Source organism: Petromyzon marinus, chromosome 80, assembly GCF_048934315.1.
Source record: "Petromyzon marinus isolate PM22_M1 ecotype Great Lakes invasive population chromosome 80, UKy_Petmar_22M1.pri1.0, whole genome shotgun sequence".
NCBI lineage: Eukaryota > Metazoa > Chordata > Hyperoartia > Petromyzontiformes > Petromyzontidae > Petromyzon > Petromyzon marinus.
This window is the reverse complement of record NC_133746.1, coordinates 1,909,062-1,933,232: the sequence shown is the minus strand read 5'-3', so window position 1 is coordinate 1,933,232 and position 24,171 is coordinate 1,909,062. Positions and strand designations below refer to the sequence as shown.

The window sequence follows — 24,171 nt, the reverse complement described above, 5'->3', positions numbered from 1 at the left end:
TGGGATCGAACATCATGGTTTCCTGCGGCCGGGAAATTGGGCGATCTTCCCCCTGTAGCTGACATGCACTGTGGCGCCGTGACCTAATATTAAAGTTGCATGGTCACGGCAAGGGCCATCGAGTCACCGCGAGTAGAACCACACATGCACAAGCACGGGTCAGTAGACTGGTAGCGGCAGAACAGAGAGCGGACGTCGGAGAGATCACTGCGGCGACATCACCCGAGCTGGGATCCGAGTATCGAAAGGGCGGGAAAATCCGAGCCCCTGTTCGGACGGGAGGCCAAGGGAGCGAAACGGCGAAATTCCTTTGTTGCAGGTAGGATCAAGGGAGGGGGATTCAGATAGCAAGGGCAGTTCTTCTTCAAGATCATCGCGGTTCCGGGAACAGCAGAGTCAGCCGTCCGAGAGGTCCGTGGGACGTACTCCAGCACCGTCAGGCTCGCCCCTCTACAGAGACAACTCGCCGCCTTATTCCCTTACAGCGTTCAGCGCAACAGGGTGGAAGTAAGTGCGAGGGAGAGAGGCGTAAGTCTAAGTGTTTTTAATCCAGGGTAGAGAGCGGGGCTAGGAGGCGGAGGAAGAGGCGGGGGCCGGTACTCAGAGTCGTCGCAATCGGAGCGCCTAACGCTCGGTGGTGGCAGCAGCAGTCGGGGCTTCCACGACCGCCATTATCAACCATGGAGGTTTATTTTTGCTTGGGTGTTAGATCGCGGAAAAGTATAAATGGTTCGTTAAACTGCCGAATGCTTGACATAACGTTTTCGTGACTGCTGGAATTCATATTCTTGTGTCTTTCGGTAAAGTCACGTAGATAGGTTCAAAGAAAATAATATAAAATAACAGAAAACTACGACGTTTCGATTGCAATGCAAGCGGTCGTCTTCCTGTTATTTTTATTTTCTTTCAACCTATCTACAGTACGTGACTTCACTGAAAGACCCAAGAATACCGAATTCCGTTAAAACTTGGGGGAGTTGTTCGCCTTTTTGCGTTTATCCATCTAACACTGGGTAGTGAGATACTGGTAATGAGACACTGGTAGTGAGACACTGGTGATGAGACACTGGTGGTGAGACACCGGTGGTGAGACACCGGTGGCGAGACACCGGTGGCGAGACACTGGTCGTGAGACACAGGTATTGAGCCTAGGCCCTAAAGAAGGCTGCTCTCTCTGGTGTAGACCAATCAGTTTAAAAGGCAACGCCACATATTGTCAGAGCATGTATTTGTTTGCATGTTCACCACAAGTATGTGTTTGATTTCCAGAAAGGCTACAGCCTATTGCAATGCTTTCAAAGGCCCCACCACTGAGCTGCTATGTAGCTCTTCTTTTTTAAAAGCGACCTGGCCATCTCAAATCATTGCTCAACAAAGTGGCCTTATCATTACCACCGTGTGGAAATGTGTAGCGGAAGCCAATTGCTCTAAATGTGTGGTGACGTTGATTCTAAATGTGGAAGGAAAAAAACGGAGGACCCGGAGAAAAATCCACGCAACCACGGTGAGAGAGATAGAGACGCAAATTCCAAATATACAGCAGGCATCAGGGTCGGTATCCAACTCACGACCTCCTGTATACCAGGCGAGGGAGTTAACATCTCCTGGCCACTGCGGCCGACGTCGTTGTGAGTTGATTAGCCAAAGTTTGCTACATACGGTAAGAAATAACTTTAACACATACACAGAGACCCAGATCCTGAGAGACCCACAGATACCCACAGACACCCAGACCAATATAGACCCACGCAGATCTTTAAAGACGCACAGAGACCCCCAGAAACCCGTAACACAAAACCTTAACTGACTGTCTGTGTCTGGTGGTGGTGGCAGGTTTAACGATTAAACATTTATACTAATGCCTTCTAAACCAAAAAAAACCTCTGTGGGTGTCTAATGGTGTCTCTTTGGGTGCCTCTGTGGGTCTCAATGGGAGTGGGTCTCTGTGGGTCTCTATGGGTGTCTCTGTGGGTCTCTATGGGTGTCTCTGTGGGTCTCTATGGGTGTCTCTTTGGGTCTCTGTGGGTATCTCTGTGTCTCTGTGAGCCTCACAGGGATGTAGTTGTTGTTATCATCGTCGTAGCTGGCGTTGTTGTTGCCGCCCCGGGGTTTGCCGACCTTGTCCACAGTGAAGAACCATACTTGTTTCATGGCCGCCAGCTCCAGCTTTTGGCAATGACTCAGCTGAGGCCCCAAGAGATCCAGGATTGCTGCACATTTGTGACAACAACAACAACAAATTAAACTTTGAACTATTTCTGTTTTGATTACATGCCAAGTAAGGCCCCCGCTAGAGCTACATCATCATCTTCCCGTGGAGACTCAGCACTCAACTCAGACCCACAGGAACCCATACTCGTATCAAACCATAGAGACCCACAGAGACCCATAGAGACCCACAGAGACCCATAGAGACCCATACTCATATAGATCAATAGAGACTGACAGGGATCCATGCTCTAATCGAACAACAAACACCCACAGAGACCCATACTAAAACTAAACTATATGTATATATATTTTTATTTTGGCAGATAAGGCCCCACCGAAGTGGCTGATATCATCATCATCTTCATCACGTGGAAATATATCCCGGCAGCCAAATACTGTATACCCATGTAACATAGCCGCCATGACATCCCCCATGCAACATGGCCACCATGACAACACCCATCCAATATGGCTGCTGTGACATCCCCCATGCAACATGGCCATCAGGACAGCACTCATGCAACATGGCCGCAATAAAGACCCCGATGTACATGGCCGTAGTGATGTACCCCATGCAACATGGCTGCCGTGACATTCCCCATTGCAAAATGGCCACAATGAAGTCCCCCGTGCAACATGGCTGCCATAAAGTCCCCTAAGCAACATGGCCACCAAAAAGTCCTCCATGCAAAATGGCAGTAGTGACTTCCCCCCATTAACAGATGGACATGTTTGCTCACTGCTGTTCTCACCTCGAGGCGATTTACTGCGGATAGGGCCGGTGCCGGCTGCGGACAGCGCGCTCCACGTGTTGTCAGAGACTCCCTCCCTCCTTCTCCCTCCAGCTTGGTTCGTCTACATGCACATACACATACACACACTTACAAACACCACCCACACTTACGAACACCACCCACACTTACAAACACCACCCACACTTACGAACACCACCCACACTTACGAACACCACCCACACTTATGAACACCACCCACACTTACGAACACCACCCACACTTGCGAACACCACCCACACTTACAAACACCACCCACACTTATGAACGAGCTTCCATGAAATATATATTTGTTTAACATCGACTTACAACTAGCACTTGCGAACGGAACCGTGGAACGATCCTCCGCGAGATGTAGTGAGTGTATGTGATGCCTGTACACTACTCTGTGGCAACACGGTGGCGAGATGTTAACAACCTCACTAGGTATACAGGAGGTCGTGGGTTCGACCCCGACCCTGAAGCCTACTGTTTATTTGAAGTCTGTGTGTGTAGAGGAGCCTACTCCAATATTGTTTTTGTGTGTGTGTATGTCCGTGTAGACGAGCCAAGCTGGAGCGAGAAGGAGGGAGGGAGTCTCTGACAACACGTGCAGCGCACTTTCAGCAGCCGGCATCGGCCCTATCCTCAGTAAATCGCCTCGAGGTGAGAACAGCAGTGAGCAAACATGTCCATCGGTGAATCGGGGGAAGTCACTACCGCCATTTTGCATGGAGGACTTCACGGTGGCCATGTTGCTTAGGGGACTTTATGGCAGCCATGTTGCACGGGTGACTTCATTGTGGCAATTTTGCATGGGGGATGTCACGGCAGCCACGTTGCATGGGGTACATTACTATGGCCATGTTGAAAGGGGGACGTCACTCTGGACATGTTACGTGGGGGATTTCACGGTGGCCATGATGCATGGCAGTCTATAGGATGGCCACGTTGCATGAGGGATATCACAGCGGCCATGTTGCATGGGGGTTGTCATGGTGGCCATGTGACATGGGGGATGTCACGGCAGCAATGTTGCGTGAGGGATGTAACTTTGGCTATGTTGCAAGGGGGACTTTATTGCGGCCATGTTGCATGAGGGCTGTTTTGATGGCCATGTTGCATGGGGGATGTCACGTCAGCCATATTGGATGGGGGTTGACATGGTGGCCATGTTACATGGGTATACAGTATTTGGCTGCCGCGATATATTTCGTGATGAAGATGATGATGATATCAGCCACTTCGGTGGGGCTCTACCAGCCAAAATAAAAATATATATACATATAGTTTAGTTTTACGATGGGTCCCTGTGGGTGTTTATTGTTCGATATGTGCATGGATCTCTGTGGGTCTCTATGGATCTATATAAGTATGGGTCTCTATGGGTCTCTATGGTTCGATACTTGTATGGGTCTCTATGGGTCTCTGTGGGTCTCTATGGTTCGATACGAGTTTGGGTTTCTGTGGGTCTCTGTGGGTCTGAGTTGAGTGATGAGTCTCCATGTGAAGATGATGAGGATGACGATGAAGCTCTTACCTGGAATGTAAAAGAAACAGAAATAGTTCAAAGATGTTGTTGCTGGCACGTGTGCAGAGATCCTGGATCTCTTTGGGCCCCAGCTGAGTCATCGACAGAAGCTGGAGCTGGCGGCCATGAAACAAGTATGGTTCTTCACTGTGGACAAGGTCGGCAAACCCCGGGGCGGCAACAACAACAACAGCTACGACGACGAAAACAACAACTACATCCCTGTGAGGCTCACAGAGATACAGAGATACCCATAGAGACCCACAGAGCCACACATAGAGACACCCACAGAGACCCAGAGAGACACCCATAGAGAACCACAGAGACCCAAAGAGACACCCACAGAGACCCACAGAGACACCCATAGAGACCCACAGAGACCCACTCCTATTGAGACCCAAAGAAGCACCCAAAGATACACCATTAGACACCCACAGAGGTTTTTGTTGGGTTAGAAGGCATGAGTATAAATTTGTAACCTGCCACCACCACCAGACACAGACAGTCAGTTAAGGTTTTATGTTACGGGTTTCTGGGGGTCTCTGTGGGTGTCTAAGGAACTGTGTGGGTCTTTATTGGTCTGGGTGTCTGTGGGTCTCTCTGAGTATCTCAAGATCTGGGTCTCTGTGTATGTGTTAAAGTTATTTCACGCCATATGTAGCAAACTTTGGCTAATTCTCTCACAACGACGTCGGCCGCAGTGGCCAGGAAATGTTAACTCGCTCGCCTGGTATACAGAAGGTCGTGGGTTGGATACCGACCCTGACGCCTGCTGTATATTTGGAGTTTGCATCTCTATCTCTCTCTCCGTGGTTGCGGGGATTTTTCTCCGGGTCCTCCGTTTTCTTTCCTTCCACATTTATAATCAACGTCACCACACATTGAGAGCAATTGGCTTCCGCTATACATTTCCACACGGTGGTAATGATAAGGCCACTTCGTTGAGCAATGATTTGAGATGGCCAGGTCGCTTTTGAACAAGAAGAGTTACATAGCAGCTCAGTGGTGGAGCCTTTAACAGCATAACAATAGGCTGCAGCCTTTCTGGAAATAAAACACATGCTGGTGGTGAACATGCAAACAACAACATGCTCTGATAATATGGCATTGCCTTTGAAACTGATTGGTCTACACCAGAGAGAACAGCCTTCTTTCGGGCCTAGTCTCAATACCTGGGTCTCACCACCAGTTGTTCGCCACCAGTGTCTCACTACCAGTGTCTCATTACCTGTATCTCAATACATGTCTCACCACCAGTGTCTCACAACCTGTCTCACCACCAGTGTCTCGCCACCAGCGTCTCACTACCAGCATCTCACAACCAGCGTCTCACAACCTGTGTCTCACCACCAGTGTCTCACCACCAGTGTCTCATTACCTGTATCTCATTACCTGTCTCACCACCAGTGTCTCATCACCAGTGTCTCACTACCAGTGTGTCAATACCAGTATCTCACTACCCAGTGTTAGATGGATAAACGCAAATAGGCGAACAACTCCCCCAAGTTTTAACGGAATTCGGTATTCTTGGGTCTTTCAGTGAAGTCACGTACTGTAGATAGGTTCAAAGAAAATAAAAATAACAGGAAGACGACCGCTTGCGTTGCGATCGAAACGTCGTGGTTTTCTGTTATTTTTTTTATTATTTTCTTTGAACCTATCTACGTGACTTTACCGAAAGACCCAAGAATATGAATTCCTACAGTCACAAAAGCTTTAATTCAAGCATTCGGCAGTTTAACGAACCATTTATACATTTCCGCGATCTAACACCCAAGCAAAAATAAACCTCCGTGGTGGAAAATGGCGGTCTTGGAAGCCCCGACTGCTGCTGCCACCACCGAGCGTTCGGCGCTCCGATTGCGACGCCTCTGAGTACCGGCCCCCGCCTCTTCCTCCGCCTCCTAGTTCCGCAACGAACAGCTCAACTACCGCTATGAGGTGCAGAAGATGATCGGCAAGGGAGGCCAGGGCCTGGCGCTGCAGTGCCGCGACCACAAAACCAAAAGGCTCGTGGCCGTCAAGATGCTGTCGCTGCCCTTGTGGTGAGTCAGAGGGCCTTCCGCGGTGGCCCGCACTCTCGGAAAATAATCATCAATGATTGGAGTTAAAGCCGTGAAACTGCCAGTAACTATGGACTCGCTGACAAAATACTAACTGCCGCAAAACTTCTGCTAACTATAAACTAACAAAATACTAACTGCCGTAAAACTACTGCTAAATATGAACAAACTAAAAAAGATACTAACTGCCATAAAACTGCTGCTAAATACGAACCAACAAATGTTTAACTGTCGTAATACTTACTGCTAACTATGAACTTGCTCACCAAATAATAATCTGCCGTGAGACGACTGCTATGAACTAAAGTTAACTTTCAAAATAATAACTACCGTGCAACTGTTGCTAACTCTAAACTAAAAACTAACAGACCCATAGAGACCCACAGAGACCCACAGAGACGAACAAAGACACCCAGACCCTGAGAGACCCATAGAGGCCCACAGCAACACCCAGACCCTGAGAAACCCACAGAGACACCCACAGCGACACCCAGACCCTTAGAAATCCACAGAGACACCCAGACCCTGAGAGACCCAAGAGACACCCAAACAAATAAAGACCCTTAAAGAACCACATAAACACCCAGACCCTTAGAGACCCACAGAGGCCCACAAAAACACCCAGACCCATAGAGAGCCACAGATATCCACAGAGTAACCCACAGAGGCACCCACAGAGACAACCACAGAGACCTATAGAGTCACCCACGGAGACCCCCACAGAGACCCCCACAGAGTCACCCACAGAGACCCCCACAGGGTCACCTACAGAGAAACCCACAAAGACCCCCACAGAGACCCCCACAGTCAACCCAACTACCCGCACAATCACCCACAGAGACCCCCACAGAGTCACCCACAGAGACCCCCACAGATTCACCCACAGAGACCCCCATATAGTCACCCACAGAGACCCCCACACAGACCCCCACAGAGACCCCTACAGAGACCCCCAAATAGACCCCCACAGAGACCCCCACAGAGACCCCACTGAGACCCCCACAGAGACCCCCAAAGAGTCACCCACAGAGTCAACCACAGAGACACCCACAGAGTCACCCACAGAGTCAACCACAGAGACACCCACAGAGACCCCCAAACAGACCCCCACAGAGACCTCCACAGAGTAACCCACAGAGTCACCCACAGAGTCACCCACACAGAGTCACCCACAGAGACACCCACAGAGACACCCACACAGAGTCACCCACACAGAGTCACCCACACAGAGTCACCCATAGAGTCACCCTCACAGAGTCACCCACAGAGTCACCCACACAGAGTCACCCACACAGAGTCACCCACACAGAGACACCCACACAGAGTCACCCACACAGAGACACCCACACAGAGTCACCCATACAGAGTCACCCACACAGAGTCACCCACACAGAGTCACCCACACAGAGTCACCCACACAGAGTCATCCACCCAGAGTCACCCACACAGAGTCACCCACACAGAATCACCCACACAGAGTCACCCACACAGTGTCACCCACACAGCGTCACTCACAGAGTCACCCACACAGAGTCACCCACACAGAGTCACCCACACAGAGTCACCCACACAGAGTCACCGTTGATTTCGTGGCCTTCCCCCTCCCGTTGCGCAGCTCCTCGACAGCGGCCCGCCAGAGGACGGAGCTGGAGGTGGCCAAGGAGCTGCAGGGCAGGGCCAGCGATGAGCGCTACGGAGTCATCCAGGTCCTGGACACGTTCGAATTCCGCGGCCACAATTGCCTCGTCGTCGAGCTCTTGAAGTACGTGAACCTTCCCACCCACCACCCACCCACGTGCGTCTCCATTGCTCCGTTCGATAGTTGATTTATTTCGGAAGTAATATTTATTTAATATTTGATCAAGCAACTAGATTTATCGATTTATCACATTTATCAATTGAGTTTTACACGCAGGGCTTTTGCGACCATTATAATCCATAATAGAGGTATTTTTGGGTTAGATCGCTTAAAAATATAAATGTTGCGTCGTTAAACCCGCCACGACCCGACACAGCCAACTAGTAAGGGTTGTCACGCAAACAGAACGTGCCAATTCGTTACTAGTACAGCACTAGTGTGTAGTGTATAGTAGTGTAGTGTATAGTGTAGTGTATAGTGTAGTATAATGGTACAGCACAACGGTGTGTTGGACAGCCAAGCCACAACATTTGCAATCTCTGAGTATGACGTTTCGCTAGTAATTACAACCAGCTTCATCAGGCGAAAGTCAGATTTTGTGGAGAATTCCACCTGTTCCGTTCCTTATAAAGAGGCACAGATGTGGTGACCACACTTCTGTGCGGCAAAGTTGGGTGGGGGATTAATTTTCTAATTTGTTCCCCAATAGCTTTATTTAATAACTTTCATAATAAACTTATTTTGCAGTTTATTTAGTGAGTTTAAAGATAATTAACAATTCATCAAAATATGTCTCGCCTCGCTAAATGAATTAATTTAATCGAAGACGTAACTTATTTAATTGCTATTTTGGTAATTAATTTATGCAATAATTCATCTGACAATTTTACAATCACAATTTGTTTGGCAACCGAGTCTCCAAAGCTCTGGGAAGTCGAGCAGCACGCGTCCACGTGGCCCCCGTGGGTCAAGCAGCTCAGCACGGCGAACCGCTGCGTTATCGACAATCGCAGAACACCGTGGGGACAAAGCAGACGCAGGAAGTCCCCCGGGTTGTGGAAGACGCGACTCACGGAAACGTTCCCCATGAATCACACATTCTAATTTTTTTATGATAATCATAATCTACATGTGGAAAAAGGGAATTTGTGAATTTGTGTCTGTTTGAAATGTTTATGCAACAAACTTGAAATTTGGCATGTGGGTAGCTTCCAGACTGTACACAATGCAAAAAGTCTAAAAATAGACTTTTGTATTTTGGGGGGGGGGGGGATGGCGGAATAATGCATGTAATACATTGCACGGCAAGTGAGTGGTGACGTCACATCTGTGATGTCACCCGCATGCGGCAGCGTCACGCAGTGTGCCTGCTGACGTCACGCATCCCCCCCCAACCCCCGCGTAGGCTGTGTATCCCGCACAAAAGCGCTGCATAGCTGCCTACATTTTCTAAGTCAACGCGACGAATTTCAGCTCGCTCCTAAATAGGAAGCAGAAAATCCATCTGTTTGTGTGAAGCAGCAAAAACTCTCGAACGCTGAGTTCTGACGTCGTGAAATTTGCACAGCTTACGCTGTCTGGAATTTCTAAGGGAACGCGACTATATTCAGCTCGCCACGTCATTCCCTTCCCGAGTTGCCTAAATCGACCTTACGTATAAGTGGGTTAAAGTTGAATTTCCTTCAGTGAAAAACATCCGATTTAGTGAAATTGATTTGTTTAGGATTTTTTCTTTCTTGCAAGCATCAACCTTTTTTCAGGGTTTTCCAGTGAAATCTTTATATATACAGCAAAAGGGAAATTTGTGGATATGTGTGTCTGTTCGAAATGTTTAGCATACTTCCCAACATGCTACAAACTTTTAATTTGGCATGTGGGTAGCTTCCATACTGTACACAATGTAAAAAGTATAAAATATTACTTCGTATTTTTTGGGGGGAGGGAATAATGGATATAATCTATTGCACGGCAGTGAGCGGTGACGGCACATCTGCGATGGAATAAACTATTAATTTCCGTCCGAAGAACGGGTACACATTCTAGTAATATATATTAATAAGCTATTTTTTTAAAATAATAAAATAACACGATATTAATAGGTTAATAATAATGAAAAAATTATAATGAACAATAAGATTCCAAAATAATAAGGAAATTATAATGAAATAATAATACAAATATATTGCTAATAAAATTTTTAATAATTTTTTTAATTAAGAAATATTGATAAAGTAATAATAAAAAATATTATTGTTAAATTGTGATATGATAGTAATAAAATGATAGTAATGAAATAATAAAATAGAAATTGTAATAAGAACATAATCACGGTGAAATTAGAATGAAATCATAATGAAATTATTATCATTAAATATTTCACCCGCGGCAATGTTTTGTGCGCGTTAGTTCCCTCGGCGCTAGTGCAGCGCGGCGACGACGCGAATGAATACCGCAGAGCGACGAGGAGTTCCCTGACCTCCCCCCCCCCGCCAAAACTAACCAAGTGGCACAGTCGGTTTGGGGTCCGGGTTGTGGGTCGCCCTGCGGACGTTAGCGGAACGGGAAAGGGGTTTTAACGTCGTCGTCGTCCTTGTCGTGCCAGGAAGAGCCTCTACGATGTCATGAGCAAAGGGAGCATCAGGCGAATCTACGTGAGGCGGTTGAGGGAGTACACCAGGGCCATCCTCAACTTCCTGTTGTACGCCAAGGGGCGGGGCATCATCCACGGGGACATCAAGCCGGTGAGCGGAGCGGGCGCGGTGGTCGCGCCCTCTCGTTGGGGCGCTCGGTTAGCTGGCGCGGAGGCAGCCCGGCCACTGTTGATCGCGGGGTCGAAGCGGTGGCTCTGTCCATCTGGAGGGAGGTGGTGGTAGTGGTGGTGGTGGGGTCACTTTACCTCCGGTGAAGACGATCTGGGACGAGGTGGACACTCGTACCGTAGAGGCAGGCCGGCCATGGTTGATCGCAGGGTCAATGCGCTGGCTCCGTCCTTCTACTGTGCCTCTGCCACCTCCTCCTTCCAGATGGAGGAGGTAGCAGGAGATGTTAACTACCTCGCCAGGTAGACAGGAGATCGTGCGTTCGATCCCGACCCTGACGCCTGCTGTATGTTTGGAGTCTAAGTCTCTCTCTCCCCGTGGTGGTCACGTAGATTTTACTCCGGTTTTTCCCTCCACGTTCAGAATCAACATCACCAAGCGTTTAGAGAATTTGACCGCTGCTTTAATATTTCCGCGTGATTATGATGATGATATCAGCCCACTTGGTTGAGCTATCGTTTGTGATGGCCAGATCGCTTCTGACAGAACAGCTGCACAGCAGCACAGAGTGGGGCCTTGCACCTAGTAAAGTAAAACATAGCTTAGTTTTAGTTTGGGTCTCTCTATGTCTGTGTGGGTCTCTATGAGTATGGGTATATTTCGGTCTTTATGGGTCTCTATGAGTATAGGGTTCTGGAGGTCTTTATGGGTCTCTATATGTATGGGTCTCTGTTGGTCTGTGTGGGTCTCGATGAGAATGGGTCTTTGTTGGTCTGTGTAGGTCTCTACGAGAATGGGTCTCTATATCTGTGTGGGTCTTTATGAGTATGGGTCTCTGTGGGTGTGTATGGGTCTCTATGGGCTGTTGAAACATGTGTTTAGAGTGTTTGGCTGCTGCTATAAATGTCCACGCAATGATGATGATGATGCTGATGATGTTATTACGTGATGGCCAGGTCGTTTCTGATATAATAGCTACACAACAGCTCAGTGGGGCCTTACACCCTGGTAGTAACAAAACAAATAGGTTTAGTAGTTTATTAAAACGACTTTGAACAAGTCTCAGGCACATAGCCCATGCCAAAAGTGGGAGGGGGGGGGCTGCCTGTGTGGGTGTAAATGCGTCACTTTGCGTGATCGACCCACTGCTGGCTGGACACTCTTGCCATAACCTCAGAGCGTGGAATTCCTTCTCTGTCTTTCCCCTTTGTCCAGGATAACATTCTGCTCACCGCGGCCGGCAAAGTCAGGGTCACCGACTTCGGGTGCAGCTCCTACCTGAAGCATAAAAGTGAGTGGCTTTGCGTGCGTGGAGTTTCTTTTTTCAGGGTTAGCTCGCGTCAACGTAAACGTTGCGTCGTCAAACCCGCCGCCATCCGACGCAGCCAGTTAGTGAGGTTCAGCGTCACGTATACAGGACGCTCCAAATCGCCACTTGCACAGCACTAGCCGGTGTGCTGGAGATGTAAACCCACTACGACGTTTACAATTCGAGCGATTACAGCTGAACATCATCATCGGGCGGGCAGCCAGAGTACGCGGTCCAACCCAAAAACTCGCCTCCGCTGTGAAATATCGGTCGCAGAAGCCGACTAGGCATTTAACCGACCGAAAAAAGAAACCTGTTCAACCCACGTCGCTGTTGACGGAGGGGCTACTTTATATTCATCGTCGTTGTTGTTGTTGTTGCTGTGCAGCCCAAAACGTGTGCGGGACGATGCCCTACATGGCCCCTGAGCTGCTGCTGGGCTACTATGTCACCTGCGCTGTGGACATGTGGGCCCTGGGCTGCACCGTGGCCGAGATGGCCACCGGCAAGGAACTCGTTGATTCACGGACCTTCACAGAACACCTGCCCTACTGCATCGAGGTACGGTCGGTGGGTGGGTACGGTGGGTATGGTGGGTGGGGACGGTGGGTATGGTGGGTGGGTGGGTGGGCAGGTCTCTATGGATATGGGTCTCTGTGGGTCTGCACAGAGACCCATACTCATAGAGACCCATGCAGACCCACAGATATCAATACTCACAGAGTTTGATTCGTCTGGCGGCCACAAACAACCGGCGAGGAATATCTAACCTGGTCCTGAACCTCTCATAGGTCGACGCAGCCTCAAACGAGTACTTGGTGTAGCGGTATGTAGTAAACATTTCCACTGGGGGAGAAAAAGGTGGCCGGGCGTGGTGCTGGGCACCCACCCCCTTGTGTGCCGTTCCGACCTTCAAAGGTGCTGCTCGCTGCTAACAGCACTTGCCCCAGCAATGAGATGAGGCTAATATAGGGAGGGGGGGATTGTTGTCTTTGTACACAGTGCCGGCCTTCATAAGTGCTGTTCGCGACTAACAGTGCTTGCCCTAGCAATGAGATGAGGCTAATAAGGAGAGGGAGGGATTGTTGTCTTTGTACACAGTGCTGGCCTTCATAGGTGCTGCGCGCGACTAACAGCACTTGCCCCAGCAATCAGATAAGGCTTAGACGTGGACGGGGGGAGGATTGTTGTCTTTGTACAAAGTGCTGGCCTTTATAGGTGCTGCTTGCGATGAATCAGCACTTGCCCCAGCAATGAGATGAGGCTAATACGGGGAAGGGGAGATTGTTGTATTTGTACACAGTGCTGGCCTTCATAGGTGCTGCTCGCTACTAACAGCGCTTGCCCTAGCAATGAGATTAGTCTAATAAGGAGAGGGAGGGATTGTTGTCTTTGTACAGAGTGCCGGCCTCGACAGGCGCTGCCTCCACCACTACTCACTGCTGACAGACGGCACTTGCCCCAATGGGCAAGCTGAGGCTACACCGGCTGTAACCCCCCCCTCCTCCTTTTGTCTTTGTCCGAAACCGTGCGCAGATCCTGGGCATGCCCCCGAAAAAGATGGTGGACGAAGCACCTAACAAGACAACTTACTTTGGTGAGTCAAAGGCTCGGGCAGGCTGGCGCCAGCGACGTGACCCATTCCCTTTTGTTAGATGGGGGGGTGGCAGTGAGGCTCTTATAGGGTTCTATTGTAGGGGGGGGGGGGCTCTGATTATCCCGGAGGTGGGGGGTGGGGTGGGGGTTGGGGATCTTTGTAACAGTCGTTAGGAAGCATAGGTGGGTGGGTGAGTGAGCGGGTGGGTAGGTGGGTGGGTCGGTGAGTGGGTGGGTTAGTGAGTGGGAGAGTGGGTATGTAGGTGGGTGAGTGGATATGTAGGTAGGTAGGTGGGCGACTGGATAGGTAGGTGGGTAAGTGCATAGGTGGGTGGGTGAGTTGGTCGGTGTGAGGGTAGGTGGGTAAGTGGGCAGGTGTGTGAGTTGGTGGGTATGTCGGTCTATAGGTAGGTGGGTAGGTAAGTGGATGAGCGGGTATGTGGGCGACGTGGTGGTTGGTGACTCTGCGTGCGTCTCTCTGTCGCTGCAGACCCTGAGGGCCTCCCCTACAACCTGTCCAAGCAGGGGCCACCGGGAAGCCTCCCTCTGCACCGCGCGCTGCAGGGCCACCACCCTCAGCTGGTGGACTTCGTCAGCCGTTGCCTGCAGTACGAACCACACTCACCCCTCGCTCACCCCCACTCATCCCCACACCACTCACCCCCACTCACTCACCCCCACTCACCACCCCATACCTGTCAACACCTTATCACTGCCCTACCTTACTACAGACACAAAATTATTGGTCACCCCGTGACCCTCATAAATCTCAACGTTCATCCTGCAAAATCCGATCACAAGGGACAAACAAATAGAAACGAATTATTATTGTTACCCAGAATTGAAACGGCTGCACTCCGTACGGACCTGAAAACACAATTTCCCTGCACAAGAATATCTAATAAACCGTACGGGTTGACAGCTCTGCCACCCACTCACCACCCACCACCACTCCCTCCCACCCTCGCCATCTCTCCCCCCACGCCGCCATCTCCCCACTCTCCCCCCACCTCCCACCCTGTCAAATCATCTCACCATGCCCCTCTCACCACGTGTGTGTCTCCCTCCATCCCTCCCCTCCCTCCCCGTGCGTCTCCCAATAGATGGGATCCGAATCTCCGGATGACGCCTGAGCAGGCGCTGGCTCACAGCTGGCTCCAAACCACCACCACCACCACTCGCAACACTACCAGAAGGGCCACCCCCACCAATGCCACCATCTGGGCCACCACCACCACCATCGGGGGCACCTCCACCGCTAGTGAGGCCACCACCAGCAGCAAGGCCACCCCCACTGCCAGCGAGGCCAACCCCACCACCACCACCATTCGGGCCACCACCGTCACTCGGGCCACCACCACCAGTGAGGTCACCCCCACCGCCAGCGAGGCCACCCCCACAACCACCACCATCCGAGCCACCACCACCAGCTGGGCCGACACCACCAACTGGGCCACCATCACCATCAGCAGCAGCGGTGGCACCACTCCTGTGCAGGGATCTGCAGCTGCTGAGCAACGGTGAGCCTCTCTCTGTGTACCTCGCCTGGTACGCAGGAAGTCGTGGGTTCGATCCCGACCCTGATGAGATATTAACCACCTCGCCTGATACGCAGGAGGTCGTGGGTTCAATCCCGATCCTGATGAGACGTTAACTACCTCGCCAGGTTCGCAGGACGTCGTGGGTTCGATCCCGACCCTGATGAGACGTCAACTACCTCGCCTGGTACGCAGGAGGTCGTGGGTTCGATCCCGGCCCTGATGAGATGTTAACTACCTCGCCTGGTATACAGGAGGTCGTGGGCTCGAACCCGACCCTGACGATGCCAGCTGCTGCTGTATATTTGCATTCTGCATTTCTGTCCCCGTGGTCACCGCGTGGATTCTTCTCAGGGTCCTCAGGATTTTCCCCTCCACGTTGAGAATCGGCGTCATGCACTTCGAGTATTTGACTGCCGCTATGAATGTCCACGCGATGATGATGATGTTATCTGTCCACTTGATTCGGCTATCATTCGAGATGGCCAAGTCGCTTCTGGTCTAAGTGGGTCTATGGGTTTCTGTGGGTCTATGCGTCCCTGTGATTATGGGCCTCAGGGGTCTGTATGGGTCTCTATAAGTATGGGTCTCTGGGGTCTGTATGGGCTCTATTAGTATGGGTCTCTGTGCGTCTCTGAATATGGGTCTATGAGTATGGGTCTGTATAGGTCTCTATTAGTATGGGTCTCTGTAGATCTGTATGGGTCTCTATGAGTATGGGTCTCTGTGAGTGTAATGAGTGGCTCCAACACGATAAGAACTTGAAACGTTTATTAATAAAACTTCGGTACAGTTGGCTGTCTACTCGTCTCTTGTCACTCGCACCACGGATGCATGGCCCCCCAAGCGGCTTCGCTGCCCTGCGCCACGTGGCGCTCGCCCCACTCTCTAGCACGCCGCTGGCTGACGGCGCTGGCTAGGGAGCGGCTGATTGGCTGAAGGTTGAGCCGCCACGTGGCCGATAAAGATGGCGGAGCAGCGGCAGCGACAGGAAGCTCCTCTTGATTCTTCACACACCGACCCCGCACCTTGCTCCGGCCCCCACTTATATTCGCTCCCTGGCGACTAAACCCCGCCTCTGGCCACGTCCCTCATGGAACCTTTGGGAGCGTTCCAGAGGCTTCCCGGGTGGCTCCGCCCCATTACCTTTGGCCTCGATGTAATTTTTCCCCGAGATAACCCATAACTGCATATCACACCACACCCCACGTAATAAAGGAGATGGTGCTCTCATTGCATGAGTATGGGTCTCTGTAGGTCTATGGGTCTGTATGAGCATTGGCCTGTATGGGTCTCTATGAGTATGGGTCTCTGTGGGTATGTATGGGTCTCTATAAGGATGGGTCTCTATGAGTATGGGTCTGTATGGGTCGCTATGAGTATGGGTCTCTGTAGGTCTATGGGTCTCTGTGGCTATGTATGGGTCTCTATGAGGATGGGTCTCTGTAGGTCTATGGGTCTCTGAGGATGGGTCTGTATGAGTATGGGTCTGTATGGGTCGCTATGAGTATGGGTCTCTGTAGGTCTATGGGTCTCTGTGGGTATGTATGGGTCTCTATGAGGATGGGTCTCTGTAGGTCTATGGGTCTCTATGAGTATGGGTCTCTGAGTATGGGTCTGTATGGGTCGCTATGAGTATGGGTCTCTGTAGGTCTATGGGTCTCTGTGGGTATGATGACGACGACGATGACGATGATGATGTTGATGATGAAGACGATGTTCATGACGACGATGATGATGATGACGATGATGATGACGACGACGACGACGACGACGACGATGATGATGACGATGATGCGCTGCTGTGGTGTTGCTGCCTCTCTCCACAGAGCGGAGCCGGAGGAGAAGCTCCCATCACCATCGTCACCGCTCACCCAGACTTTTGGAGAGAGGACAGAGGTGGTGGAGACGCAGGAGGATGACGACGAGGATAAAGAGGAGGATGAAGAGAAGGATGAAGAGGAGAAGGATGAAGAGGAGAAGGAGAATGAAGAGGAGAAGGAGAATGAAGAGGAGAAAGAGAAGGAAGAGGAGGAGGAGAGGGAGCGAGGGGTCCTGGCGTGTGTGGGCAAGGCGCTCCGCTCGCTCTTCGGCCGCCTGCTCCTCTGTGGTGGACGGCCCACGGCAGAGTAGCGGAGTGGTGGTGGTGGAATCGGTGCAACCACCACCACGAGCAGCAGCAGCAGCAGCACCACCACCACACTCACTCACCACCCACACTCACCACACAATGGACTACAGCCAGCCTAGCCACGTGCGCGTGTGAAGAGTTAGGATAGAGATACAAAATAAGTTATAATGTAATAATGTGTATATATATCTAGACCATTGTTTATCGATTGTTGTTGTTAATAAATAAGCGGACTCAACAGAACGTTGCAGTTGTGTTTGTTGTGGCGAGTTGCTGCTGCCTGGGGTCTCAGGTGACTTGCCTGGTATATAGGTCGTGGGTTCAATTCCGACCCTGATGAGATGTTAACTACCTCGCCTGATACGCAGGAGGTCGTGGGTTCAATCCCGATCCTGATGAGACGTTAACTACCTCGCCAGGTTCGCAGGACGTCGTGGGTTCGATCCCGACCCTGATGAGACGTCAACTACCTCGCCTGGTACGCAGGAGGTCGTGGGTTCGATCCCGGCCCTGATGAGATGTTAACTACCTCGCCTGGTATACAGGAGGTCGTGGGCTCGAACCCGACCCTGACGATGCCAGCTGCTGCTGTATATTTGCATTCTGCATTTCTGTCCCCGTGGTCACCGCGTGGATTCTTCTCAGGGTCCTCAGGATTTTCCCCTCCACGTTGAGAATCGGCGTCATGCACTTCGAGTATTTGACTGCCGCTATGAATGTCCACGCGATGATGATGATGTTATCTGTCCACTTGATTCGGCTATCATTCGAGATGGCCAAGTCGCTTCTGGTCTAAGTGGGTCTATGGGTTTCTGTGGGTCTATGCGTCCCTGTGATTATGGGCCTCAGGGGTCTGTATGGGTCTCTATAAGTATGGGTCTCTGGGGTCTGTATGGGCTCTATTAGTATGGGTCTCTGTGCGTCTCTGAATATGGGTCTATGAGTATGGGTCTGTATAGGTCTCTATTAGTATGGGTCTCTGTAGATCTGTATGGGTCTCTATGAGTATGGGTCTCTGTGAGTGTAATGAGTGGCTCCAACACGATAAGAACTTGAAACGTTTATTAATAAAACTTCGGTACAGTTGGCTGTCTACTCGTCTCTTGTCACTCGCACCACGGATGCATGGCCCCCCAAGCGGCTTCGCTGCCCTGCGCCACGTGGCGCTCGCCCCACTCTCTAGCACGCCGCTGGCTGACGGCGCTGGCTAGGGAGCGGCTGATTGGCTGAAGGTTGAGCCGCCACGTGGCCGATAAAGATGGCGGAGCAGCGGCAGCGACAGGAAGCTCCTCTTGATTCTTCACACACCGACCCCGCACCTTGCTCCGGCCCCCACTTATATTCGCTCCCTGGCGACTAAACCCCGCCTCTGGCCACGTCCCTCATGGAACCTTTGGGAGCGTTCCAGAGGCTTCCCGGGTGGCTCCGCCCCATTACCTTTGGCCTCGATGTAATTTTTCCCCGAGATAACCCATAACTGCATATCACACCACACCCCACGTAATAAAGGAGATGGTGCTCTCATTGCATGAGTATGGGTCTCTGTAGGTCTATGGGTCTGTATGAGCATTGGCCTGTATGGGTCTCTATGAGTATGGGTCTCTGTGGGTATGTATGGGTCTCTATAAGGATGGGTCTCTATGAGTATGGGTCTGTATGGGTCGCTATGAGTATGGGTCTCTGTAGGTCTATGGGTCTCTGTGGCTATGTATGGGTCTCTATGAGGATGGGTCTCTGTAGGTCTATGGGTCTCTGAGGATGGGTCTGTATGAGTATGGGTCTGTATGGGTCGCTATGAGTATGGGTCTCTGTAGGTCTATGGGTCTCTGTGGGTATGTATGGGTCTCTATGAGGATGGGTCTCTGTAGGTCTATGGGTCTCTATGAGTATGGGTCTCTGAGTATGGGTCTGTATGGGTCGCTATGAGTATGGGTCTCTGTAGGTCTATGGGTCTCTGTGGGTATGATGACGACGACGATGATGATGTTGATGATGAAGACGATGTTCATGACGACGATGATGATGATGACGATGATGATGACGACGACGACGACGACGACGATGATGATGACGATGATGCGCTGCTGTGGTGTTGCTGCCTCTCTCCACAGAGCGGAGCCGGAGGAGAAGCTCCCATCACCATCGTCACCGCTCACCCAGACTTTTGGAGAGAGGACAGAGGTGGTGGAGACGCAGGAGGAGGATGACGACGAGGATAAAGAGGAGGATGAAGAGAAGGATGAAGAGGAGAAGGATGAAGAGGAGAAGGAGAATGAAGAGGAGAAGGAGAATGAAGAGGAGAAAGAGAAGGAAGAGGAGGAGGAGAGGGAGCGAGGGGTCCTGGCGTGTGTGGGCAAGGCGCTCCGCTCGCTCTTCGGCCGCCTGCTCCTCTGTGGTGGACGGCCCACGGCAGAGTAGCGGAGTGGTGGTGGTGGAATCGGTGCAACCACCACCACGAGCAGCAGCAGCAGCAGCACCACCACCACACTCACTCACCACCCACACTCACCACACAATGGACTACAGCCAGCCTAGCCACGTGCGCGTGTGAAGAGTTAGGATAGAGATACAAAATAAGTTATAATGTAATAATGTGTATATATATCTAGACCATTGTTTATCGATTGTTGTTGTTAATAAATAAGCGGACTCAACAGAACGTTGCAGTTGTGTTTGTTGTGGCGAGTTGCTGCTGCCTGGGGTCTCAGGTGACTTGCCTGGTATATAGGTCGTGGGTTCAATTCCGACCCTGATGAGATGTTAACTACCTCGCCTGATACGCAGGAGGTCGTGGGATCCATTCCGACCCTGATGAGATGTTAACTACCTCGCCTGGTATACAGGAGGTCGTGGGTTCGATCCTGACCCTGACGATCCCTGCTGCTGTATATTTGGAGTCTATGTCTCTCTCTCATCATCACAGTGGCTGGGAGATGTTAACTACCTCGCCTGGTATACAGGAGGTCGTGGGTTCCATCCCGACCCTGACGATGCCTGCTGATGCGGATGGTGGGTTCCTGGTGGGGGGATGTGGGAGACATACAGAGAACCACAAAGATGCATAGAGACCCATATAAATACACAGAGAATCGTAAAGACAGACCCATAGAAATACATAGAGACCCATAGAGACACACAGATCCATACATATACATAGAGACCCACAGAGACCCACAGAGACCCACAGACACCCAGAGAGACACACACAGAGACCCACAAAGATACATAGAGACCCAATGAAATACATTTTACCAGGTAAGGAGCTATGTAGCGCTGGCTATTACAAACGATAGCAGCTCAACCAAGTGGCTGAAAACATCATCATCATCATCATCGTGTGGAAATGTATAGACACCCACAGAGACTCAGACTCACCATACAGAGACCCACACACTCACCACAGAGACGCACAGACTCAACACAGAGACCCACAGACTCACCTCACACAGACACACACAGACACCCACAGACTCACCACACACAGACACACACAGAGACCCACAGACTCACCTTACACAGAAACCCACAGACTCACCACACACAGACACCCACAAATTCACCTCACACAGACACAAACAGAGACCCACAGACTCACCTCACACAGACACCCACAAACTCACCTCACAGAGACCCACAGACTCACACAGAGAACCACAGACTCACCACACACAGAGACCCACAAACTCACCTCACACAGACACCCACAGACTCACCTCACAAAGAAACACACAGACTCACCACGCACAGACACCCACAGAGACCCACAGACTCACCACCTACAGACACACACAGAGACCCACAGACTCGCCACACACAGACCCAAAGACTCACCACACATAGACACACACAGAGACCCACAGACTCACCTCACACAGAGACCCACAGACTCACCACACACAGACACCCACAAATTCACCTCACACAGACACACACAGACTCACCACACACAGACACACACAGAGACCCACAGACTCACCACACACAGACACCCACAAATTCACCTCACACAGACACACACAGACTCACCACGCACAGACACCCACAGAGACCCACAGACTCACCACCTACAGACACACACAGAGACCCACAGACTCGCCACACACAGACCCACAGACTCACCACACACAGAGACCCACAAACTCACCTTACACAGTCACCCACAGACTCACCCCACACAGAAACCCACAGACTCACCTCACACAGACACACACAGACTCACCACACACAGAGACCCACAGACTCACCTCACACAGACACACACAGACTCACCTCACACAGAGACCCACAGACTCACCACACACAGACACACACAGAGACCCACAGACTCACCTCACACAGAAACCCACAGAGACCCACAGACTCACCTCACACAGAGCCCTGTGTCGGCATCTTCAGGATGAGCCGACCTCGAGGAGGCCCAGACAGGGTTCAGATTTTTCCCGCCATCACCGCCATTCGCCCCAACCCGAAGCGGAAGCAGAAGCTGGGGGTGGAGGTGGGGGGCGCCCAAAGAGGCGGGGCGGGAGGCGGCTTCCGGGGGCGTGGTCTCGCACTGGCACGTCACTCGGAGGGGCGTGGCTGAAGGGTACGTGGTAACGTCCCTCGCACTGTGACAGCACCGGTGACGTCACAATCACCACGTGCTTCCTCAGAGTATGAGACGGGCTTGAAAGAGACGGCAGCTTCTTAAACTTCAGCTGCTTCAGCTTCATCATCGTCGCCTTTCAAAAAACTTCTGCTGAAGCTATCCGAGCGAAACTATTGACGAGGTGAGTTTTGTGGGTGCGTGGTGAGTGTGTGGGTCCGTGTTGTGCGTTCGTGGTGCGGATGGTGGGTTTCTGGTGGGGGGATGTGGGAGACACACAGAGAACCACAAAGATGCATAGAGACCCATATAAATACACAGAGAATCGTAAAGACAAAGACCCATAGAAATACATAGAGACCCATAGAGACCCACAGAGACCCACAGACACCCAGAGAGACAAACACAGAGACCCACAAAGATACATAGAGACCCAACGATATACATTTTACCAGGTAAGGAGCTATGTAGCGCTGGCTATGACAAACGATAGCAGCTCAAGCAATTGGCTGATAACATTATCATCATCATCGTGTGGAAATGTATAGACACCCAGAGACTCAGACTCACCATACAGAGACCCACACACTCACCACACAGAGTCCCACAGACTCAACACACAGACCCACACACTCACCACAGAGACCCACAGACTCACCACACACAGATACCCACAAACTCATCTCACACAGACACAGAGACCCACAGACTCACCTCACGCAGAGACCCACAGACTCATCACACACAGACACCCACAAACTCACCACACACAGACACACACAGAGACCCACAGACTCACCACACACAGACCCACAGACTCACCTCACACAGACACCCACAGAGACCCACAGACTCACCACACACAGACACACAGAGACCCACAGACTCGACACACACAGACCCACAGACTCACCACACACAGAGACCCAGAAACTCACCTCACACAGACACCCACAGACCCACCTCACACAGACACCCACAGACTCACCTCACACAGACATACACAGACTCACTTCACACAGAGACCCACAGACTCAGCTCACACAGACACACGCAGACTGACCTCACACAGAGACCCACAGGCTCACCTCACACAGACACACAGAGACCCACAGACTCACCTCACACAGAGCCGACCTCGAGGAGGCCCAGACAGGGTTCAGGTTTTCCCGCCATCGCCGCCATTCGCCCGGACCGGAAGCGGAAGTAGAAGCTGGGGGTGGAGGTGGGGGTCGCCGAAAGAGGAGGGGCGGGAGGCGGCTTCCGGGGGCGTGGCCTCGCACTCTCACGTCATTCGGAGGGGCGTGGCTGAAGGGGGCGTGGCAACGTCCCTCGCACTGTGACAGCACCGGTGACGTCGCAATCACCACGTGCTTCCTCAGAGTACGAGACGGGCATGAAGGAGACGGCAGCTTCTTAAACTTCAGCTGCTTCAGCTTCATCATCGTCACCTTTCGAACAACTTCTGCTGAAGCTATCCGAGCGAAACTATTGACGAGGTGAGTTTTGTGGCTTCCTGGTGAGTGTGTGGGTCCATGTTGTGGGTTCGTGGTAAGTGTGTGGGTCCTTGTTGTGGGATTGTGGAGAGTGTGTCGGTCCGTGGTAAGGATGTGGGTGCGTGGTGAGTGTGTGGGTCCGTGTTGTGGGTTCGTGGTGAGTGTGTGGGTCCATGGTGAGGATGTGGGTGCGTGGTGAGTGTGTGGGTCCGTGTTGTGAGTTCGTGGTGAGGATGGTGGGTTCCTGGTGGGGGGATGTGGGAGACACACAGAGAACCACAAAGATGCATAGAGACCCATATAAATACAGAGAGAATCGTAAAGACAAAGACCCATAGAAATACATAGAGACCCATAGAGACACACAGATCCATAGATATGCATATAGACCCATAGAGACCCATAGAGACCCACAGAGACCCACAGAGACCCACAGACACCCAGAGAGACACACACAGAGACCCACAAAGATACAGAAACCCAAATACTAAACTGAACGATATACATTTTACCAGGTAAGGAGCTATGTAGCGCTGGCTATTA

General features: G+C 51.2%; 1 long non-coding RNA gene across 1 annotated transcript; it reads right to left on the bottom strand.

Annotated features, from left to right (window-relative positions):
* Positions 1-18,594: 18,594 nt before the first annotated feature.
* Positions 18,595-24,163, bottom strand: LOC142907609 (uncharacterized). The gene is made up of 3 exons (XR_012931122.1): positions 23,254-24,163; positions 21,912-22,385; positions 18,595-20,564 (listed from the first exon to the last, which is right to left on the bottom strand). It is a non-coding gene; the product is annotated as an uncharacterized LOC142907609 (long non-coding RNA).
* Positions 24,164-24,171: the final 8 nt, after the last annotated feature.